This window comes from Monodon monoceros, unplaced genomic scaffold (assembly GCF_005190385.1).
Source record: "Monodon monoceros isolate NGI ecotype Baffin Bay Population unplaced genomic scaffold, NGI_Narwhal_1 Super_Scaffold_18, whole genome shotgun sequence".
In the NCBI taxonomy this organism is placed as follows: Eukaryota; Metazoa; Chordata; class Mammalia; order Artiodactyla; family Monodontidae; genus Monodon; species Monodon monoceros.
This window is the reverse complement of record NW_021703774.1, coordinates 115,676,766-115,698,139: the sequence shown is the minus strand read 5'-3', so window position 1 is coordinate 115,698,139 and position 21,374 is coordinate 115,676,766. Positions and strand designations below refer to the sequence as shown.

At 36.4% G+C, this 21,374-nt stretch overlaps 1 protein-coding gene and 1 non-coding gene across 2 annotated transcripts in view; one reads left to right on the top strand and one right to left on the bottom strand.

Annotated features, from left to right (window-relative positions):
* The window catches only part of SLC44A5 (solute carrier family 44 member 5), a 371,649-nt gene that overhangs the window by 325,091 nt on the left and 25,184 nt on the right, over positions 1-21,374 (bottom strand). The window lies entirely within an intron of this gene.
* Positions 526-597, top strand: TRNAE-UUC. Its single transcript has one exon. It is a non-coding gene; the product is annotated as a tRNA-Glu (tRNA).

Below are 21,374 nucleotides of genomic sequence, written 5' to 3'. Positions count from 1 at the left end.
TCATTCTTTTACACATAGCTATCCAGTTTTCCCACACCACTTACTGAAGAGTCTGTCTTTTCCCCATTGTATATTCTTGCCTCCTTAATTGTAGACTAATTGACCATAAATGTGTGGGTTTATTCCTGGGCTCTCTATCCTGTCCATTGATCTATGTGTCTGTTTTTGTGCCAGTACCATACTGTTTTGATTACTGTAGCTTTGTAGCATAAAACTCCTAGAGGAAAACATAGGCAGAATGCTCTTTGACATAAATTGCAGCAATATTTTATGGATCCATCTTCTAAAGTAAAGGAAATAAAAGGAAAAAATAAACAAATGGGACCTAATTAAACAAATGCCTTTACACAGCAAAGGAAACCATAAACAAAACAAAAAGACAACCTACTAAATGGGAGAAAATATTTGCAAATGATACGACCAACAAGGGATTAATATTCAACATACATAAACAGTTCATACAACTGAACATAAAAATATATATATATATATATATATATATATATATATATATGGGCAGGGAATTCCCTGGTGGTCCAGTGGTTAGGACTCGGCACTTTCACTGCCAGGGCCCAGGTTCAATCCCTGGTCAGGGAACTAAGATCCCACAAGCCATGCCACATGGCAAAAAAAAAAAAAAAGAGAAGAACTGAATAAACATTTTTCCAAAGAGGAAAGCAGATGGCCAACAGGCCCCTGAAAAGATGCTCAACATCGATAATCATCAGGAAAATGCAAATCAAAATCACAGTGATATCACCTCACACCTGTCAGAATGGCTATCATCAAAAAGAACACAAATAACAAACACTGGCAAGGATGTGGAGAAAAGGGAACCTTCGTATACTGATGGTGGGAATGTAAATTGGTGCAGCCACTGTGGAAAACAGTACGGAGGTTTCTCAGAAAACTAAAAATAGAACTACCACATGACCCAGCAATTCCACTCCTGGTATATATCTGAGAAAAACAAAAACACTAATTTGAAATGATACATGCACCCCAATGTTCATAGCAGCATTATTTACAATCACCAAGATAAGGAAGCAACCTAAGTGTCCATCAACAGATGAATGGATAAAGAGGATGTGGCATGCATATATATATATTTATATTTATACATATTTATATATACACACACATTATACATATATATATATACATACACACACACACATATATCATACATACACGATGGAGTACTACTCTGCCATAAAAAAGAATGAAATTTTGCTATTTGCAGTAATACAGGTGGACTTGGAGGGCACGATGCTAAATGAAAAAGTCAGACAGAGGAAGACAAATACTCTATGATATCACTTATATGTGGAATCTAAAAAATACAACAAACTAGTCACCATAAGAGAAAGAAGCAGACTCACAGACAGAGAACAAACTAGTGGTTACCGGTGGTGAGGGTGGGGTGGGGGGCAGCACAGGGGTGAGGGAATGGGAGGTACAAACTACTGTGTGTAAGATAGGCTACAAGGAAGTATTACACAACACAGGGAATATAGCCAATATAGGTAGATATGCAGTATAATCTTTAGAAATTGTACTAAAATTTTTAAATTTAGAAAAACAAGAATGTGTGACTTATTGTGTATGAATTATACCTAAACAAAGTAGATTTTCAAAAAAAAGCAAGCAAACATCTCTCAAGTTTCTGATTTGAATGAATCAATAAGTGGTGATGATGGGGACAGTACAGGATCAAGAAAAAGTTTTGGCTTCACCTAAGAGGGTTTTTTACATGGACTATCAATTCAAAACCACAGCACTATGCTAGGGGCTGGGAGAGAAAGGATGAAAAAGATATAGTTCCCCTATCTTGAAGGGTCAGGATAGTCTAATGGAGGATGTATGAAAACAACCTAGTTTAACATACTATGAGAAATGTTCCATTAGATTTATGAACAAAGTGTTCTGGGAGAGAGATACTTATAATAAAAATACTCAAAATAATTAACAATTATTAAAATAATTAAATTAAATTTAAATAATTAAATTAAAATAATTAAAAATACTCAAAATTCCTCATCAATTGGTAAAAACAAATGTTTGTATATCAATACCATAGAATACTATTTCAACAAGAAAAAGAACCAAACTATTGAACATGCAAAAACATAGATGAATCTCCAAATAATTATGTTGAGTGAAAGAAGCCAGACTCATCCCCCTCAGAAAAACATCCTGAGGAACATGGACTTGATAGAGTATGGAATACAGGAAGCATGTAGGTATTTGGTGAGAGACACATTAGTTTCTTATACTTTGAGAGAGCAAGCATAATTAAGGAAAAAGGTGTTCTGCTTTTCCCTAAAGTGGAAGGAATATGTGGAAGGGAGGAGTGGGACATGGTGACCTATAGCTTAACTTTGCATTTTTTCTATCTAGTCATCAGCTTTACCTCTTGTAGTACCCTGTGATTTAGCACCGGTTTCTGAATATCTCATATCTAGAAAGTTCTCTGGTATTCTGTCAAGACAATTTTCACATTTGACAAGTATTACCTGAATGTGAAGAAGAGGCAAGATAGGCAGAATATCATCTCTAGGAAAATAAAATTTTAAAACAAGGAAAGAAAAAGGACATGGTTCACAGTTATAAGGCTTAAATGTTTCCACAACGACTAAAATCCAAACCACACTCTATTCATAACTTCCAGCTATGAGATCAAGCCCATACACATTATGTACATAGTATGTGCAAGTATCCTGGTCAATTGGACTGGGTGTCATTCACTTGTTCAAGAATTCAGTAGTTGTGAAAAAGCATTTTTTCAAGTATTAAATATGATATGAGTATTAATTGTTATTTATGAATATATTAATATATAATTTGTGGTCAGTGAGTCAAACATTAAGAATCTACTTTTTCAGTCTAAATTATTAAAGCTTCATGATATATTAGCCCACTCCAAAAACATACAAATTCAGCAGCCATCTATTGAGCACCTATGAAACACGCATTGTGCTAGGTTAAGAAGTGAAATAAAGCATAGCCTCTGCCCTCTAAAAAAAAAAAAATCTAATGATAACAATTTGATAAGTGCTATGGTAAATGTATATAATTGGCACCACAAATGCCCTTCCAATTCTGATTTGTTTCCTTCACATTTTTCATTTTTATTACTTCTTTAGAAGTAACAGCAAGACAGTTGAGCAAGATGTTCAAGTAATAGCAAGAGCACTGTAGACTTTATGCCTGAGAGGTTTTAGAAACATACTATCTAAAATTTTTATCACTTGATAAAATGTAACACAAATTTTCAAATTACTTTACCAAAGATTAAGTGTGTTGCTTATGCAGACATATCAGTTATTTTCTGTTGCAGATTTCAGACTGCTGCCTAGAAATTAGCACAGATATTGCATTGTACTAAAACCAACAGAAGTGGGTATTCAAAGTAAGCACAATTCACTGCCCTCTGTCATCTATGAGCATGAAGGTTGCACACTGTTGATTTGCTGTTCCACTCAGAGAAAAGGAAACACTCAAATATAAATAGTGCCTTAATAGTGTTGGTTAGCTGCTTTTTAAAAAGAAAAAAAATTAAAGATCATATTCAGAGAATCCCCAAGCTTTCATACAGAACTACAGGACATGGACTGTGTATACTTTTCTCCTATCATCAATGATTTTGCAGTATTTTGATGTAGGCCCTGAGACCTCCATATTGAGGCACTGTCATAAAATCAACACTGTCTAATCATGAATGTGTAAAAAACACATTCATGTGGAATCAGACTCATCCAAGAAGAAGGAAAGTGAAGAGTGATCTCAGTCACACATTTCCCCCCAAAATCAACATAAGATAATAGGTTATTATTATTAAACAAAACTCAGATAATCTCAATGATAGCGACTGAAGAATTCCCAAAGGTATCAGAGAGTCAGTGTACAAACACCAGTGCTTACTGACCATGTGCCACTTTTCAGGCACTGTGGTAGATGTGCAGACATTTACTTACTCACAAGAAGTCTATTATCAATTGATAAGAAAAGTCTTACAAGCACAAAACCATGAAAAATCAGAGTGCTCTTAAAGTGTTAAATTGAACTGTACAGAAACTGTAGTAAATAACCAGTTCTTAATAAGTAATCACTGTCTGGCTCAAACAAGTGTAATAGGAAATCATGATGAGCAGTCAGGGAAAAGAAAGCAGAACTGAAATAGGGTTTTAAATGACGGACAGAATATGAAGAAGAAAAGCAGAGTCTAAATACTAGGAATCACACAGGCAAAAGCACAGAGCTAGAAACACACACAGGTTGTAGGAGTTGGCTGGGTCACAAAAAGGACATCTCTGGCTTTCATGGTCAGTTAGCATCAAGCACTGGGTATGAAAATGTTGGACAATTAAGTTAGAGGCACTGAGTACTATTTTGAGAAGTCTGAATCTGATCTAGTGGACAGTAGGGAATTATTGGATGTAGTAAAGAAGAAATGAGCAGTCAATACACGGATGAAGACACCTAGAATAATAATAACTAGTGTATAATAATAAATAATAATAAGCCTCAAGTTTGAGGGGAAAGATACTAAAGCCTTGATGGACGTGAGAGAGTGGCCAAGATGTCAGTGAATTACAGTAAAGAGAAGGGATAGGGATGATTTCCAGATAGCATGCAACTCACATGAGATTTGGGGGATCTGTGATACACAGAGCACGAGAGAATGAGCAGGCTCCATGGGAAAGGGTTCTTTGGAAGAATCAGGTTTCTGAAACAGCAGGGAAATGGTAGAGGAAACACTCACAGGAGTGAGGAATTGGAAGAGTTGGTGGGATTTCAAGTGGGATCTTATGAAAACTAAATGAAGTAATTTATGACACATAAATGATTGAATGGCATATCCAGGGCCAGTGTTAAACCTCACCCTCACACCCTTACAGAGAAGTTCTCATTCTTTAAAAACCAAAAAACTCTTTATGAGTTTAAGTGGTGGGTGGGAAGAAGAGGAAGGAAATCTTCCTAGTCTTTCTAAAAAATAGTACCTCATTGCATTTCCATCCATACTTCTGAGTGGCTTGATCAGGGTCCTTAAAATCACAGTAGTTTCATGAACATTTATCCCTTTACCATAAAACATCCTCTCAAATATAATGAAATTATTCATGATGGTTTATGATGTAACTTCAGAAAAGTTGCCAATCCCTGGACTCACAGAATGGGAGAAAATATTTGCAAACCATATATCTGATAAAGCACTTGTATCTAGAATATATAAAGAATTTTACAACTCTACAGTGAAAAGACATATAGCCTAATTAAAAAATGGACAAAGAGATCTGAAGAGATATTTCTCTAAATAAGATATACATATGACCAATAAGCACATTAAAAGATGTTTGACATCATTAGTCATCACGGAAATGCAAATCAAAACCATAATGAGATACCACTTCAAGTCCACAGGGATAGCTATAATAAGAAGACAATAACAAGTGTTGGTGGTAATATGGAAAAATTAGAACCCTTATAAATCGCTGATAGGAATGTAAAATGGTACAGCCATTTTGGAAAACAGTTTGACAGTTCCTTAACAAAGTAAATGCGGAGTTACCATATGACCCAGCAATTCCACTCCTAGGTATATTCCCAAGAAAAATTAAAATACAGTTCCACAGATAAACTTGTACACATATGCTTATAGAAGCATTATTCATAACAGTCAGAAAGTGGAAACTCAAATGTCCATCAACTGATGAATGGATAAACAAAATATGGCAAACATTTCTAAACAATTGAATTTTATTTGGCCATAACAAATCTGAATGAAATGTCCAGGATAGGCAAATCTATAGATATAGAAACTAAGTAAGTGGCTGCCTAGGATTTGAGGGGTTTGGATGAATGAGGAGTGACTGCTAATGGGATTGGAGTTTCTTTAATGGGGGACAAAATGTTCTAACGTTAGATTGTGATGATGGTTGAACATCCTGTGAATATACAAAAAAAATCTAGACACTTTAAATGGTCTGGTATGTGAATTAAATCCTGAAAAAGAATACTTCACAAGAAGTTTTAAAATTTTGGCAGGTTTATATTTTTCCCAACAAAGTTTTATCTATAGTGGATTGGGTCCTCTACCTTCCTGTGCCCCAAGACTGAGCAAAAGCCTTCAGGGATGCAGTAACCTCAGTTTCTGCTCAGTTCCTCAGAACAAGCTAGTCCCTCAAAAAATATTTATTTATCACCTACTATGAATCACCTACTCTACTGACAAATGGGCTTACACTTTACTGAGATTTCTAACAGTTACGTTTTAGATGTATGCATTCAGTGACCAAAACCTAAACCAGGTTCATAATAAATTAGGTACTCAATCCAATTTAGCTACATCTAATGTAAAAATTCTAAGAAGGTTAAAAATCACCCCTGATTAAAACTATTTTGCTCCAAGACTCCCATACATCTGTCCATGGGCTAATTCAACACTCTGCTAGCCATTTATTTGTGGCTTCTGGCAGCAAACAAGATGTCAGTGTCTATTTCCGTGGATCACTTTTACCTGAAATCTTTTCTATGCATGATCCAAATTTACTGGAATCATAATCTGCTCTCTGTAATATGTGAAAAAGTGAAGAAACCAATTATGTGTAATTAGTCATGGCGTCTCACTGTACTATCAGAGTTTATTACTAGCAAATTCCTTGACAATAGAAAGGACAAGAATAGAAATATTTTATTTCAATGAAGCTAGGCTAGGGTAATTTGTTCAAATTATTCTTACCCTAAAAAAAATTACTCTTACCCTAAAAAAAATTACTCTTACCGTTCTTAATATTTCCTGATAGTAGTTAATGCAAATTGGTATACTTTACATGCATTTGTCATTTCTTTTTATTGTCCTTCTTCTCCCAGGGAATGTGGATGCTATGAGAACACTAACCTTGGTATTTTTCACTACATATCTCCAGCACCCATAACATCCAATACTGCAGGGCTTAATATTCCAATATTATAAATGATCAATAAATATTTAATGAATTTGTCACTTAGGAGGCATTGAGAGAGTCTTATAATCCTTGGCTGAATAAAATTAAGAACAGAAAATCAAATGTTTTAAATTTTAACTATTTTATATCACGAAATCCCTCCAATTTCCTGAGGTTCCCTGATCTACTGTAGGCAGAATAAGATCTGACATTTTCAACAAACACAGTGATCAAAAATGTTTGAGGTTATCATTTACTGTCATATTATGGTTATTTTTAATTTATTGATTATTTTTATAATCTACCATGAAGTGATGGCTATAATCTGATTTGCACTGGAATAAGGGAAATGCAAAAATTTTATTTGGAGATACAGGTTACATCTTATCAAGAGCCATGTTAATGTAATATTTTTCATTATAACAAATACAACTTTAGGATCTTTCAATAAAATTTTGATAAATACTCTCCTAGTAGATAGCCATGTTAGGTTCTAATATTTCCCATTTTTTATTATTGTTTTCTTTCTCCTTTGCCCCACCTCCATCATCACCCCAAACATCTTTTTTAGAAATAATTCCAAAAATTATATCACCATTTTCACATAATTTTCTTTATTATTTTATGACAGTATTTGAAAGTAATTGCTAAGATAATACTATAACTTTTATTTTTCTCATCCTTATGAAATTTCCCTTAATCTTTACCTTCAGCCAGCTCAGAATCTATATCCTCCCACAATCTCTTTCTCTATCAAATGAGTGACATCACCCACTTTTCTTAGCTAAGATTTTTTGCTCCTACGATTTCTTCTAGCTATCATGACACCACAGTAAGCCTCAATATGTGAAACAACTCAAGAAACAGCTCACAGGAAAACATGTGAAGTTTATCCAGATATATTTGTATATTATATTTCAAAAATTGTGTCTGCTTTGAGATTGTTTAGAGTTACTTTCAACTACTGAAACTTCTACATGTTTTTTTTTTCTCTTTGACAGACAATAATTAGATTCTATGGAATTTTAAATATAGGTTACACATATATTAATATCATTAAGATAGTATAGTTTAACATAAGATAGTTTTATACAAGACCATTTCATAAAAGTATGAAAATATCATTATTCACAATAGCAAGATATGGAAGCAATCTAAGTGCTCATCGATGGATAAATAGATAAAGAAGATGTGGCAGGTACACACACATACACACACACACGAACATTACACAGCCATTAAAAAGAATGAAATCTTGCCATTTACGACAATGTGGATGGACCTAGAGGTATTATGTTAAGTGAAATAAGTCAGACAGAGAAAGACAAATACCATATGATTTCATTCATGTGTAGAATCTAAAAAACAAAAAATAAATATAACAAAACAGAAACAGTCATAGATACAGAGAACGAACAGGTGATTGCCAGAGGGGCAGAAGGTAGGAGAATGAGTGAAATAGATGAGGGAAATTAAGGGTATAAACTTCCAGTTACAAATAAGTAAGTCAGGGGGATGAAATGTACAGTGTAGGGAATACAGTCAATAACGTAATTAATAGGCTTCTCTGGTGATGCAGTGGTTAAGAATCCGCCTGCCAATGCAGGGGACACGGGTTCAAGCCCTGGTCCAGGAAGATCCCACATGCTGCAGAGCAACTACGCCCGTGAGCCACAACTACTGAGCCTGCGCTCTAGAGCCTGCGAGCCTCAGCTCCTGAAGCTCACACGCCTAGAGCCCATGCTGCGCAAGAAGAGAAGCCACCTCAATGAGAAGCCCATGCACCACACGAAGAGTAGCCCCCGCTTGTTCCAACTAGAGAAAGCCTATGCACAGCAACAAAGACCCCAACATAGCCAAAAATAAATAAATAAATTTATTTAAAAAAATAATGTAATTAACACTGTTGTATGTTATATATGAAAGTTGTTAAGAGTAAATCCTAAGAGTTCTCATCAAGGAAAAATTTCTTTTTCTTTTCCTTCTTTTTGGATCTCTATGAGATGTTGGATATTCAGTAGAACTGTGGTCATCATTTCACAGTGTACGTAAGTAAAATCATTATGCTGTACACCTTAAACTTATACAGCGATGTACGTCAATTATACCTCAGTACAACTGGGAGAAAAAAGTATGCAAATAAAAGAATCCCTGCTTTGGTGGGAAAATAAAAGGATTTTGGATGTAAGTAGAGCTTCACAGTAAAATCTCAGGGATAGTTTTTCTGGGAGACGTAAAACTAAGTTAAGCAATTGCTGAGGTTAACAGTTTAAGACCAGTTTCCTTACCAAGTCACTAACACTGAAGAAAAGTATAAGATGACGATAAGTGTAAGTGAGTATTTTTTAAATACTCATGTGTATTTTAATGGCACACCTGAATAAGAAAGGGCCTTATTCAGAAACCATTCTGTAAAAGTAGTTTATCTATTGTACCTACTCTGAACTCCAAAATCTTGAAATTTTCTATCTTATCATCCCATTCAGATATGTTCTTTAATGGTATTTGGAAAAAATTATTTTTATATAATAAATGATAGCCAAAAGGATTAGTTGAACGAATACCGTAAGATAAATCATATATATACATACATATATATATATATATATATATATATATATATATACAAATAACTTAAAATATGCTTTCATTCTCCATAAGACAAGCCAGGGTCATGGTCTTGGTATCAAATTAAGAGAAATGGTTATATTTGTGTGAGCTCACCATCCTAAACCATATAATAACTGAAAATAACACAACTGTTCCATTACATTAGATATGGAAGCATTTGACTGTTTCAGTTTTCATAAAGGTGTCTGAAAATTACACAAGCAGCTTATCGTTTCCAACTCTGCTTAAAACCAAATCACAAGAAGTTTCTTCAAAAAGTTTGATTGGAAAATATTCAGATTAGTAATACAGTACATAAGGCAAAAATCTGAATTATGCTGCTAAAATTTAAAATCTGTACCCTGTAGCATACAGAAAGAAAAAAAAAAAAAGACTGGTTTATTTCCCATGTCTCTACATACTTAAATGATGTGAAACTATATTAAAAGATTCTTGCCATCAAAGTCATCAAAACATATTTTCACCTCATACAACAGCATACTACCAAATATACTCTGGCTTCTTGTTAAAAGTTATAATATGCCAATGAACTATCTTGACCCAGGAACTAATGTAATCTAACACTAAACCCAAAGAAGCAGTACTGATAGCATCTACAGGAAAATTAGAGCTGTTTCTCCTTTTGGGAGAATTTGTTTCAAATTAAGCATTCTAATTTTATGCTGAAGTGATCCACTAGGGTGAGGGAAGAGCAAATTTGATTTTTGAGCATCAATCAATAGGCATTAAAGCATAAGCATCAAAAACTTATCAATTTGGCTATGAAGATGTGTGAATGGATCACCTTCCTCTCATAATACCCCCAGAAGGAATTTCAGTATGTACAAGTGACCTGGAACCATTAATTTTGAGAATGAAAGAATAAATGACTAAAAGTTATTTATAAATTGTTGTCCATTTACAAACGTTTATCTGAAGTTTCTACCTCATATTAAACCTTAATGAGGTTGCCTACCCATCAGCATCACTAAGCGAGCCCATTTTCAGAGACCATGACTGGTGAGGGAGTCTTTCGATCTATTTCCATCTGAATAGTCTCACATTAAATTATGCTGAAGAAAAAGCATTCACATTATTAAAAGGATGCAAAACACTGATTAGCTCATCCTCAAAATGTTTAATAAGATCTCAGCAGGAAATTAAGGGAAGTCTAGAGAGAACAATCAAGCTCTAACTAAATAGGAAAATTCACCTAGCCTCACAAAATTGCCATTAATGTACAAAGTTACAGCAGCAGCAATTATGGCCAATGCTGTACCCTCATGGATGGGAACTCAGAACTAAAATGTATTTCAGAGTGTTTTGTAAGAGTGGGATCATTCAGTAAAGGGATTCAACTTTACGTTAATGTTTGCTATAATGAGGTCCAGCACTTTTCATATTAGAACTTGGCAGAACTGCTCTTCCAGATGGCGCTATTCATTTCCATACTTCACTACACACATTCCTTTCTTGGCTCCAGGCAGTAGAGTGGAAAGGCAGACAATCTTTAGTGTGAGGTCCAGATTCTAAGTCCTTGCTTTGCACTTATTAGTTTTGCAAATCATTTTGCTTCTTTGACTCTCAGTTTCCTCCTCTATAAAATGAGGGTAATAATTCCTACCTCTAGGAACAATTACTAGAATTACAACTACAGATACAATGTATCTGAAGTGCCTGGTACTGGAAAGCTACTTAAGTAAATATGAGATGCTTTCCCTACCTGGTATAGATAGAGTTTTATAAGTAGTAAAGTAACATTTGAGACACAAACTTTTGAAATTTTGTGCAATTCAATTTGGCTTCCAAAACTTAATATTGAAGGTACTATTTTTCACACTAATGTATTATTCAAATGTAAAAAAAAAAAACTGAAAAGAAAAAAACTTTGCTGTCTTTAAATAGTATACATTCTGCTTCAGGCTATCTGTTCATGACAATGAACCAGGCACATTATGCAGTAATGAGGCACTTCTGAAATCAGTGTTTGAAGCCTGTGTGAACTGGGAGAAAACAGAATGCCACAGCACCAGAAGTTATTGAGACTCAGTGCCCGATAATTAGAGTACCAATTCATAAAAAATTAAAAGGGGCAGAAGTTTATCCCAGTACTGTTCTATTATGATAAAAATACATGGGATTGTCACCTCAAGTCTACTTGTAACAACTAAAATTCTTCTATAAGATTCAGAAGTCATTTTGATAGAATCAAATTAGCAATAAAAATGCCTTTATTTTTCAAAGGTCTGAGACTGAGTCTATTTTTTTTAAAAAAAGTCAATTCCAGCTACAGTTAAAGCAGAATATGTGTTGTCTTTCTTATTGTAATTTTTAACAGTCATGCAAAATAGCACTGTCCCAAAGCTCCAACATCAGCATGAAAATAAACCATCCTGCTAAAAGGTAAATATTTTTATGATCTCTAACAACCTTTTTATTAAAACCTTCCTGAAAATGTAGCTAGATGTTTTAAATAACTTAAACATGTGTATACATGTGAATGATGTGTAAACTATGTTACTAATTTAGTTTGATACAATGCAGAATACAACAGAAAAGATTTCATTCAAAAAGCTGGACAGACAGTGCATTTCTTTGACTAGAGTCAATAAAAGATTTTAGCACAAACTTAAAGAAATGGTCCTTACATATTCTGAAAGTAACAAATAACAACAGCTTACATTTATTTAATATTTAAGATAGTCCAGGACATAACTTAATCGCAGTGATTCCATGGTGTAGGTATTAATATCCCTAGTTTACTGTTGAGAAGAGTAAAGCAAAAGAAGTTAATTAACCTGTCCAAAATTGGATTACAATTCATAATTTTAAGTGCAAAGTCTAGATTTCAATGTCTGACTCCACAGCCCACACTTTTAGCTACTATGTTAAGTTTCTCCATTTCTACCTCATATTTTCACTGGTCAAGTACTGGATGGGAATGTTGAATGGATGCAAAGGTGGTTACTCAATCTCTACGGTCTCTTTCAGGCTCCTAAGCCTAATGATTATATGATCTTGGAAGTGGATAAATTTAGACAAAGTCATATAATTTCTGCAGGTATTCAGGTATCCCTGGTTTCTTCAGGATGCTGCACTTTTTTCCACAGCTAGATGTGGAAGGAAAATGCGCTACCTTCTTAAGTGCAGCTCTACCCCATAAATAATAACCTCAGAAGTTCCCCCCAGAAGATGTACCCCCTGTCCTGGCATTAGAACTTTTCATATAATTTGCTAAGCAGAAATATCTGACAGTAACCAAGCAGCAATATTCTAATTATATTATTGTAGATTATAAGCAATGATGTATTTTTTAAAAAGAATGGGTGAGATCCGAAAAAAGGTGTTCTTAAGATACCTGGGGGCTTTTGAGGAACTGTTTGCTCCAAAATCCTAAGAGAGCAGAATTCCTATAGAGTAGCCTGCTTCCATATTGTTGGATGGCAAAAGAAAGGAAAAGAATCTTCAGGGTAAATGAGTAATAGGTAAAAATGTAGAAAACTAGAAGAGTGTGATAACATTTATAGCAGTTGCTAACAGAAAAGACAGTGGGAGGTGACCTTGAAGGGATGTGTGAAATTTAAAAAAAAAAAAAAGGCTTAAGATTTAGGGTCTGAAAGACCAACTAACATGCTAGAATAATTCTATCAATAAATGCTGTTTAATAAGGGTGGGGAAGGGAGGCGAAGGCCAGTTATGAGGTAATTTAAGCTTTCCCACTTCTCGAAGATTGTTGTTTTCTGAATTAATTTTATTCCATACAGATATCCAAGGGAGAAGAAAAATAGAATATAGGCTACTTACTATCGGTAGAGTAACTTCTCTGAGATAGTAGCTCATAACTTATTAACGTGTGGCTACAGCTACCTTACAGTTGCAGTAATGAGCACAGTCTTTTCAGCATATAGTTAAATACAGGTAGCTAGACACAGGGTGTCCTTCCCCACTAATAATGCTGATTTGTGGCTTGGTACCTAAGAAATTGACATTGTGGGAAAGCATTAAATTTTGTTTTGTACTTTTTCTCCATACAGGGAGCCTTCACATGGAAGTCAGCAGATCAACTGTTGTGGCTACAGCAGTAAATCAGTTTAAATAGAAATTCTAATGTACAATTTGAAAGCTCTAAGAGTCTCACTTTAGCTCAAGACTTTATTATCAATGAAGGGTGTATTACTTTCTATTTTTTTAATTATTCCCATTGAAACCTCTTTAAGGACTAGAACCAAAAAAAAAAAAAAATTTTTTTTTTTTTTTTTTTTCAAAATGAACCCAAAGTTTAACCTTCAATAGGTTTACACAGTTCCTCACCAACTCTTCTGAAGGACACAAATGATCAGAAATAGTGACAGGATAAGTAGATGATAAAGCAGAGTTCTTCCCAATAACCTATCTAGCTCACCCTCTCAATTCTAACTGGTCCAGATGCAGGCCTTTCTCTTTTTTACTCTGTCTAGTATCTTTCCTACTTTGAGAGATTCCTAAGAGTTTGACCTCTTTCTTAGAATTTTTCCTTGCTTCCCCCTTCTCCATACTTCTATCTGCTTTTTCCTCCTTTAGCAGTTCAGCTTTTTCCTCCATATTTCTCAAATTAGCCCTTAGACTCCTAGTCCCACAGTCTCCTACAATAATGCAGACTGAAAAATCACACTCACCTGGAACAGCTTCTGCCTCATCTCCGTTCCATCTATCCCTCACAAAAATAAAACATCCTAAGTCACAACATTCTCCCTTAAATAAGTTTTTAATTTCCCTTCAGGATTCAGAGGAATCTGATGGCTCCCGTTTGTTTCCCACATCAAATCCAAACTCCTAATTATATAAACCAATTATCAGCAACCTCCATCAATATTCACGTGAACGTCTCCTTACAGTTTGAGTTAATGAACACACACACACACACACACACACATCTGTGTTTTTATATGTACTCATGCTTGTTTTACATCATTTTGTCCTCTCTCAGGAATAGAAGGCTTCTCTCGAGTCAACCAGTCCTCCTCACATGCCTCTTGAGGAGCGTTTGTGTTCATTCCGTTTTCTCCGCTAGGAATGCCCAGCCCCATCATTCTATTTTCAAATTGATTTCTCCTTTACCCAGCTCTCATCTCACTCCCTTCCTGAAGCCATCCCTGATCACCCATCTGCAAATAACTTCTCATGCCTGCTAAGCCCCACGACACGTACATCTCAGCCTCTCTTAAGAACACTTCAGGGACTTCCCTGGTGGCATAGTGGTAAAGAATCTGCCTGCCAATGCAGGGGACACGGGTTCAATCCCTGGTCCGGGAAGATCCCACATGCCACGGAGCAATAAAGCCCGTGTGCCACAACTACTGAGCCTGCGCTCTAGAGCCCACAAGCCATAGCTACTGAGCCCACGTGCCACAACTACTGAAGCCTGCACACCTAGAGCCCGTGCTCAGCAACAAGAGAAGCCACCACAAAGAGGAGCCCACGCACCGCAACGAAGAGTAGCCCCTGCTCTCCGCAACTAGAGAAAGCCCACACACAGCAACGAAGACCCAACGCAGCCAAAAATTAATTAATAATTAATTTTTTTAAAAAAAGAACCCTTCAAACATTCTACTGCATGGATTAGCTACCCTGTAGAACACAAACTCCTTGCAGGTTAGAATTCAAGGCTAATTCATGAGTCTAGCCCCCACAGATAATGCCTGGCCCATGGTAAATACTCAATATAATATTGATTAATCAGATTCAGATTCAGTATAATAAAAGTACTCAAAGTTATGTTTCCTCTACCTGAGATTTAATTAAAATTATAATAAAGGGGAAAAAAACTAACCCATGATTATCTCCATTTTGGTTCCTCAGCAGCAGGCTCTTGATAAGCATTCGAATTCAACCAATTTATGTGAGAAGGAATCCAGGAAACTTCAGTAGAGGAGGAAGAGCGTGAGTCACGTGAGTCACGGAACAAGGGAGAGCCAATAAAGGGTTCATTATCAAACAAGATACTGTAAGCACCTGGGGCTCAATCCTGCTCAGCAGCTCTGGAGCCTGTGGAGAACTCACACCTCAGAGATACTCCAACAGAGGAGCAAGGAAGCTGGGGTATTTACCCACCAATTCCTGAAAGCCATTGGTTGAGGGCTGGTGGGAGGGGACATACCCTGGCTCTTCTAGCCGGCCTGCACGGGCAGGCAGAGCAAGCTCCTACAGCCAGACGGCCCCCTCACGCCAAGAGTTGCAGGTGCTGGCAGCTGAAAGATGGGATGGGTACTGGAAAACTGGAGGTGATAAGAGGATATAGGTACCAACTGCATCTACCACAATAGCAAAACACAACAGGGAGGGAGCCATTAGTGGACATGAATTTGCAACAGATTCTTGGAAGACAGAAAGTAGATGGAAGGCTACTGACCAAGAAATCAGAGGAGAAAGAAACAGCCCAGAATACAAAGGGAGAAAGGCTGAAAATCAGGAGGGGGGTGGGAGGGCGCGGGATGCAGGGGAACTCAAACTGCTTTATAAAATCCCAGTCCCAGACAGGATTGAGACTCAGAAACCGAGAGTGAAACATAGGGCGGAAAACAGGGATTAACAGCAGGTCTGTTTTGCAAGAGTTGGCAAACTGCAGGCCACCACCTATTTTTTACAGCCAGTTAGCTAAGGATGGTTTTTACATTTTAAAGCATTGTTTTAAAGAGACAGCAACTGCGCTTCCCTGGTGGCGCAGTGGTTGAGAGTTCGCTTGCCGATGCAGGGGACATGGGTTCGTGCCCCGGTCCGGGAAGATCCCACATGCCGCGAGGCGGCTAGGCCCGTAAGCCATGGCCGCTGGGCCTGCGCGTCCGGAGCCTGTGCTCCGCAACGGAAGAAGCCACAACAGTGAGAGGCCCGCGTACCACAAAAAAAAAAATAATAAATAAAAATTAAAAAATAAAATAAAAAGACAGAAACTGTATGTGGCCCACAAATCCTAGATATTACTATCGCCCCTTTACAGAAAACATTTACTGATCCTTGGTTTAGAGAAGGGTCAAGCTGTATAAGCCCCTCCCACATCCCAGGAAGTAAGACTGCCCGAGGTCAGGCAGGTAACCCAGCACAAAGATCTGAGCTATCTTCTCTGATCATACTAAGAAGTAAGGCATTAAGTCTAAGTGTTAGAGGGCTGATTAAAGCCTTCCTTGGCCTGGTCGTTAGGGATTCCCAAGCTTAATGGCTGGTACCCCAGCCACGAACCAAAAAGCAGAGGATGCCTGTCAGAAAAACATCTCATGTACCCAGAGCCCCCAGTCAGTTTCATTCTTCCATATAAACAGTCCACCAAAATCACCAGACATTTGAGTAAAGCCTGTAATGTTAAATGAGAAAGATAGGGCTTCCCTGGTGGCGCAGTGGTTGAGAGTCCACCTGCCGATGCAGGGGACACGGGTTCGCGCCCCGGTCCGGGAAGATCCCACATGCCGCTCGCCCGTGAGCCATGGCCGCTGAGCCTACACGTCCGGAGCCTGTGCTCCGCAACGCGAGAGGCCACAACAGTGAGAGGCCCGCGTACCGCAAAAAAAAAAAAAAAAAGAAGAAGAAGAAAGAGAAATATGAACTAGCAGGAAAAAATGACCCCACGAGAAGAAATGATAATCCAGGGGATTTAAGAGAACTTTTTAAAACGTCAAAATATTATTCTCAGATTCCAGAAAACATAAACAGGAAGAAGATATTATTTTAAAAAGTAAATAAGAAAGTGCTTTAGATGAATAATATAATTCAAGAGAAGTATTAGAAGATAAAACCAGGGAAATCTCCCAGGACATAGAACAGTAGGACAAAGAAACAGAAAATATGGAATAAAGAAAAAAAGAGGATTAAATCCAGAATATTCAATACCCATTAATAAATTTTGGAGAAAAAGGGAGACAGTACATAGAAGGGAGAAGGTTATCAAAGAAATAATATAAGAAAATATCTTAGAGCTAAAGTAAATACATACATATATAAATTGTTTGATTGAAACACAAAGGATAAAGAAAAGGTCCTAAAAAATTCCAGAGTAAAAAACAGGAAATCAACAAATAATATTAGTCTGACATCAGATTTTTTTTCATCCACAAAACAAAGTGCTAGAAAACAATGAAGCAATACCTTCAAAGTTCTGAAAGCAAATGATTTTCAACCATGGATTCTGATTTCCAGCTAAATGAATGGGGCAATTAAGCATGAAAGTAGAATAAAGACGTTTCTGGTTTACAAGATGTTTTCCTCCTGTGCATCCTTCCTTAGGAAGTTAACTTGAGGATGTAAGCTAGAAAAGAACATAAGATCCAAAAAACAGAGAGTGCTGTTCAAGAGAGTGAAAGTTAAGTCTCAGGAGGACAGCTTTGGAAAGGCCCTAGAGAGGAGCCACTACAGACTGGACTCAGGGGATGCAGTGCCCCAGGAGGGAGGTCCCCAGGAGGAAAAGAAGGCAGGGTGACTGAATGGATTGAGAACTCTGAAAGAGGGAAGGATATGATAAAGTCTATTGGTGGGATGTTTAAATAGATAATCCATTGCAATTTGATGCTAGGTACATTCTCTACTGAGCGACAGAGAAGTCCTAACATTAGATCCATAGACAAGGAAGTGTAATACCAACACACTATATATGGCTTTGCAGTAAATATTAATGGAAATGTTGTTTTATTGACTTGGAAGATTGGGAAGTAGAAGATGAAAAGAAATGGAAGAAAGAATTAGAGTTATAATGTGTTCATCTTACAAAGTGGGTAGTTAAGAGTACTGTCCATGGTTAATGGAATAAGAAATGAAGATTTAATTATGTTTTTCAAGTACCAAAGGTAATCTGTATGGAAACAGACTACAGTTGTCCCTCGGTATCCACAGGGGATTGGCTCCAGGACCCCCTGGATACCAACATCCACGGATACTCAAGTCCCTTATGGACAATGGTGTAGTACAGTCTGCACTCTGAATCTGCAGATTTGGAACCTGTGGATACAGAGGGCAGACTATACTGATATAATTTATTATATGTAGATAAAGGGGAATGGGAACATGAACAGTGGTGCAAATAAATTCAGTCCTAATCGAACATATCAAGAAGAAAATTAAACTTTTAAAAATTAAATAAATCAAGGTGTAGTGGTATGTGTATATATAGGCACAACATCCAGCCACACCCTTTCCTACCCCCAGAGGTGGCCAACCTTTAACAGTTTCTGTTTTGATTCTTCTATTAGTTACTGCTGTACCTCTAAGATATTGTAGCTTTTATTATAAATTGTTCTGTATTGCTAGACTTTTTTAACCAATGAATTTATTATTTCAATAAAATTTAATGTTCATCAATGCATGGATAAATGAAAATATTCCTTAGCGTGTCCCCATCACAGGTAATGTGAAATGAATGTGTTTAAATGTTGCTGAGTGTGATTGACTCCTAAAGCTGGCAGTGACCATACATAAGTGAAGTGACTCCACCCCAAATAGGCCCTGCTGCCACCAAAAATGATGTAGGTTTATTTTATGAAACAAATAGAAGCTGCTCTAATAAATATCATGTAAATAAGTACAAGAATTAAATGGAGTATAATTCAAGTAATGAAGCCAGAAAAAATGTTTCCTTCCTCTTCCTATGAGAGTGTTTGCTGCTTTGAGAAATATGTACAATGTTTTCACCATACTGAGGTTCAAATATAGGGCTTGCATCTTCTACCTAGTTCTAATATTTATGGTAAATATAATTATGCACCCCATGCACTGGTACACCCAGTTCATCAGCAAATATGGCTAGAGTCTGTCAGCAAAAGTCTCAACTCATTTCAGTCTCAGCTGAATAAGCTTCATGAGAAACATTTGGAAAAAGAGAACATGCCAAGAAAGCAGAATACATCAAAGGCAACACCTTGAATTGCACCTAGGAGTAAACTGTGGAACTAGAGGACAAAAACAATGTTCTCCCTGCGGTTTATCAGGCCTCTCTCATTTTCTAAGTTGCATTTTCAAAAGTTTTTCCACATAGACTACATTGCAGCAATCTAATCTCAAGGAAGCCTGCCCAGAAAATATACATTGATATTGTTTAGTAAATGATCTAAATAGTGCTACTTGGCTTCAGTCTATCTGACTTAAGCAAGAATACCCTAATAGTAAATTATTATCTGTCACTAAACTTGAGACCTTTTCTTCTTCTGTGTCAGCTGAAATTTTTGCAGTTTTAAATAACAGATAAATCTTGATGAACTATTTAAAATAATAAATATTCCTGGTACTAAACTGTAACCCAGCAGTGCTGATAAAGCAAATTGCTTAATAATGTAAGAGCAGAAGCAGATCTGGCTCTTAGGCAAAACTGTGGAGCAAGTAACCTTCAGTGACCCACCTCTATTGGAGCTTCACTCCTACAGTAAGCACCCCATAATCCAACACCTGCACCCTTCAAGATCAGTGCAATGCTATTTACCTTACAAAGCACATCCCTCCTAGATGTGGCTCTGTTCTCTCCTAGGTTCAGTCATTAGCAGAAGCCGTAAGCCCATATTGGAGGAATAAGTAATGCATGAAAATTATTTAAACAATGAAAGACACTAAAGGAAAAAATTTGATTATGCATTTATGAATAGTTATATGCCACATGCTGAAGAACTAATAGGAGTCAACACAAGAGAGCCTGTTGGGTCTTTAAGTGAATGGTAGATCTACACATTCCTTCAGAGTCATAAACAAGGACAATGAAGAATGAGGAAGTCTTAGGGACAGGTTCTCCAAAAAGCATAGTCCAGGGAAGAGGGGTATTATCACTCCTATTTTCTAAAGAACACTTATAACACATTAAAATGCTTATTAAAGTTTACACAAGTAGAAATCCAAAAATCATTTTCTTTTCCTAAAACTACTTAATTTCTACATCCTCCACATTTTGAATAATCAAGCTTCTTAACTCCAAGTCATTCATTGTTTCAATGCACCCTAAGATTAAATTCCCTCAACAAATTATATTCTTTCACTAATTGCTTCCAGCCACATGTATTATTATTTGTAAGTATGAAATATAATGAGTTCAGACTTTAACAATTTCGTTTAATCATGCAGCAACACAGCATACAATATAGGAAGGAAAAAATTTAGCTTTTATAATATCGTACTTACTCTGATGGGACCAACCACCAACTGACAAATGAATCATATTATTGACAGTGCACTACATTTGTATTGATTTGGTGAATGTATTGCTGAATAGTTAATGGTATGTCAGCCATTCATTTACAAATACATATCTCTAGGGATGTCATGCCAAGATACAAAACATTTGCTATGAACTAGTAGGAAACTTAGCTCTGATCATAAGTAATTCTTTAAAAAATAATTTTTTTAACTCCACAGTTGTTTGGCTGAACTATATAAAGGAGTCCACATTAATGCTATCCTACCTAATATAGAGAGTGTATATTTAAATTGCAATAATTTGTTTTGCTAAGTTATACACTGTACAATGCAACACAAGTTATCTGGGCTGTGCTTATATGTGGAGATTAATTGACAAAGAACACCTAAACAGCTGCCATGTGGTAAGTTAAATTATAAGTACATTGAGCCAAATGGAACTGTAAAGATATACTAACCCTGAACAATGCCATAACCTATGGACTCCTAGGAAACAAGGATGCTGGTTCAACATTCAGGAAGTAATCAGGAAGCACAAGAGCTGCTTTGAACCTAAGATACTGGAGCGCTTGAGATTAACAGTGCCAGAAATTTGTAGTGATCATAATAGGAACTGTTTCCACAGCTACATAGAGTTATGTAGTATGGAAAACTCTTTCCCACTCCATCCAGGCAGGTATGGAG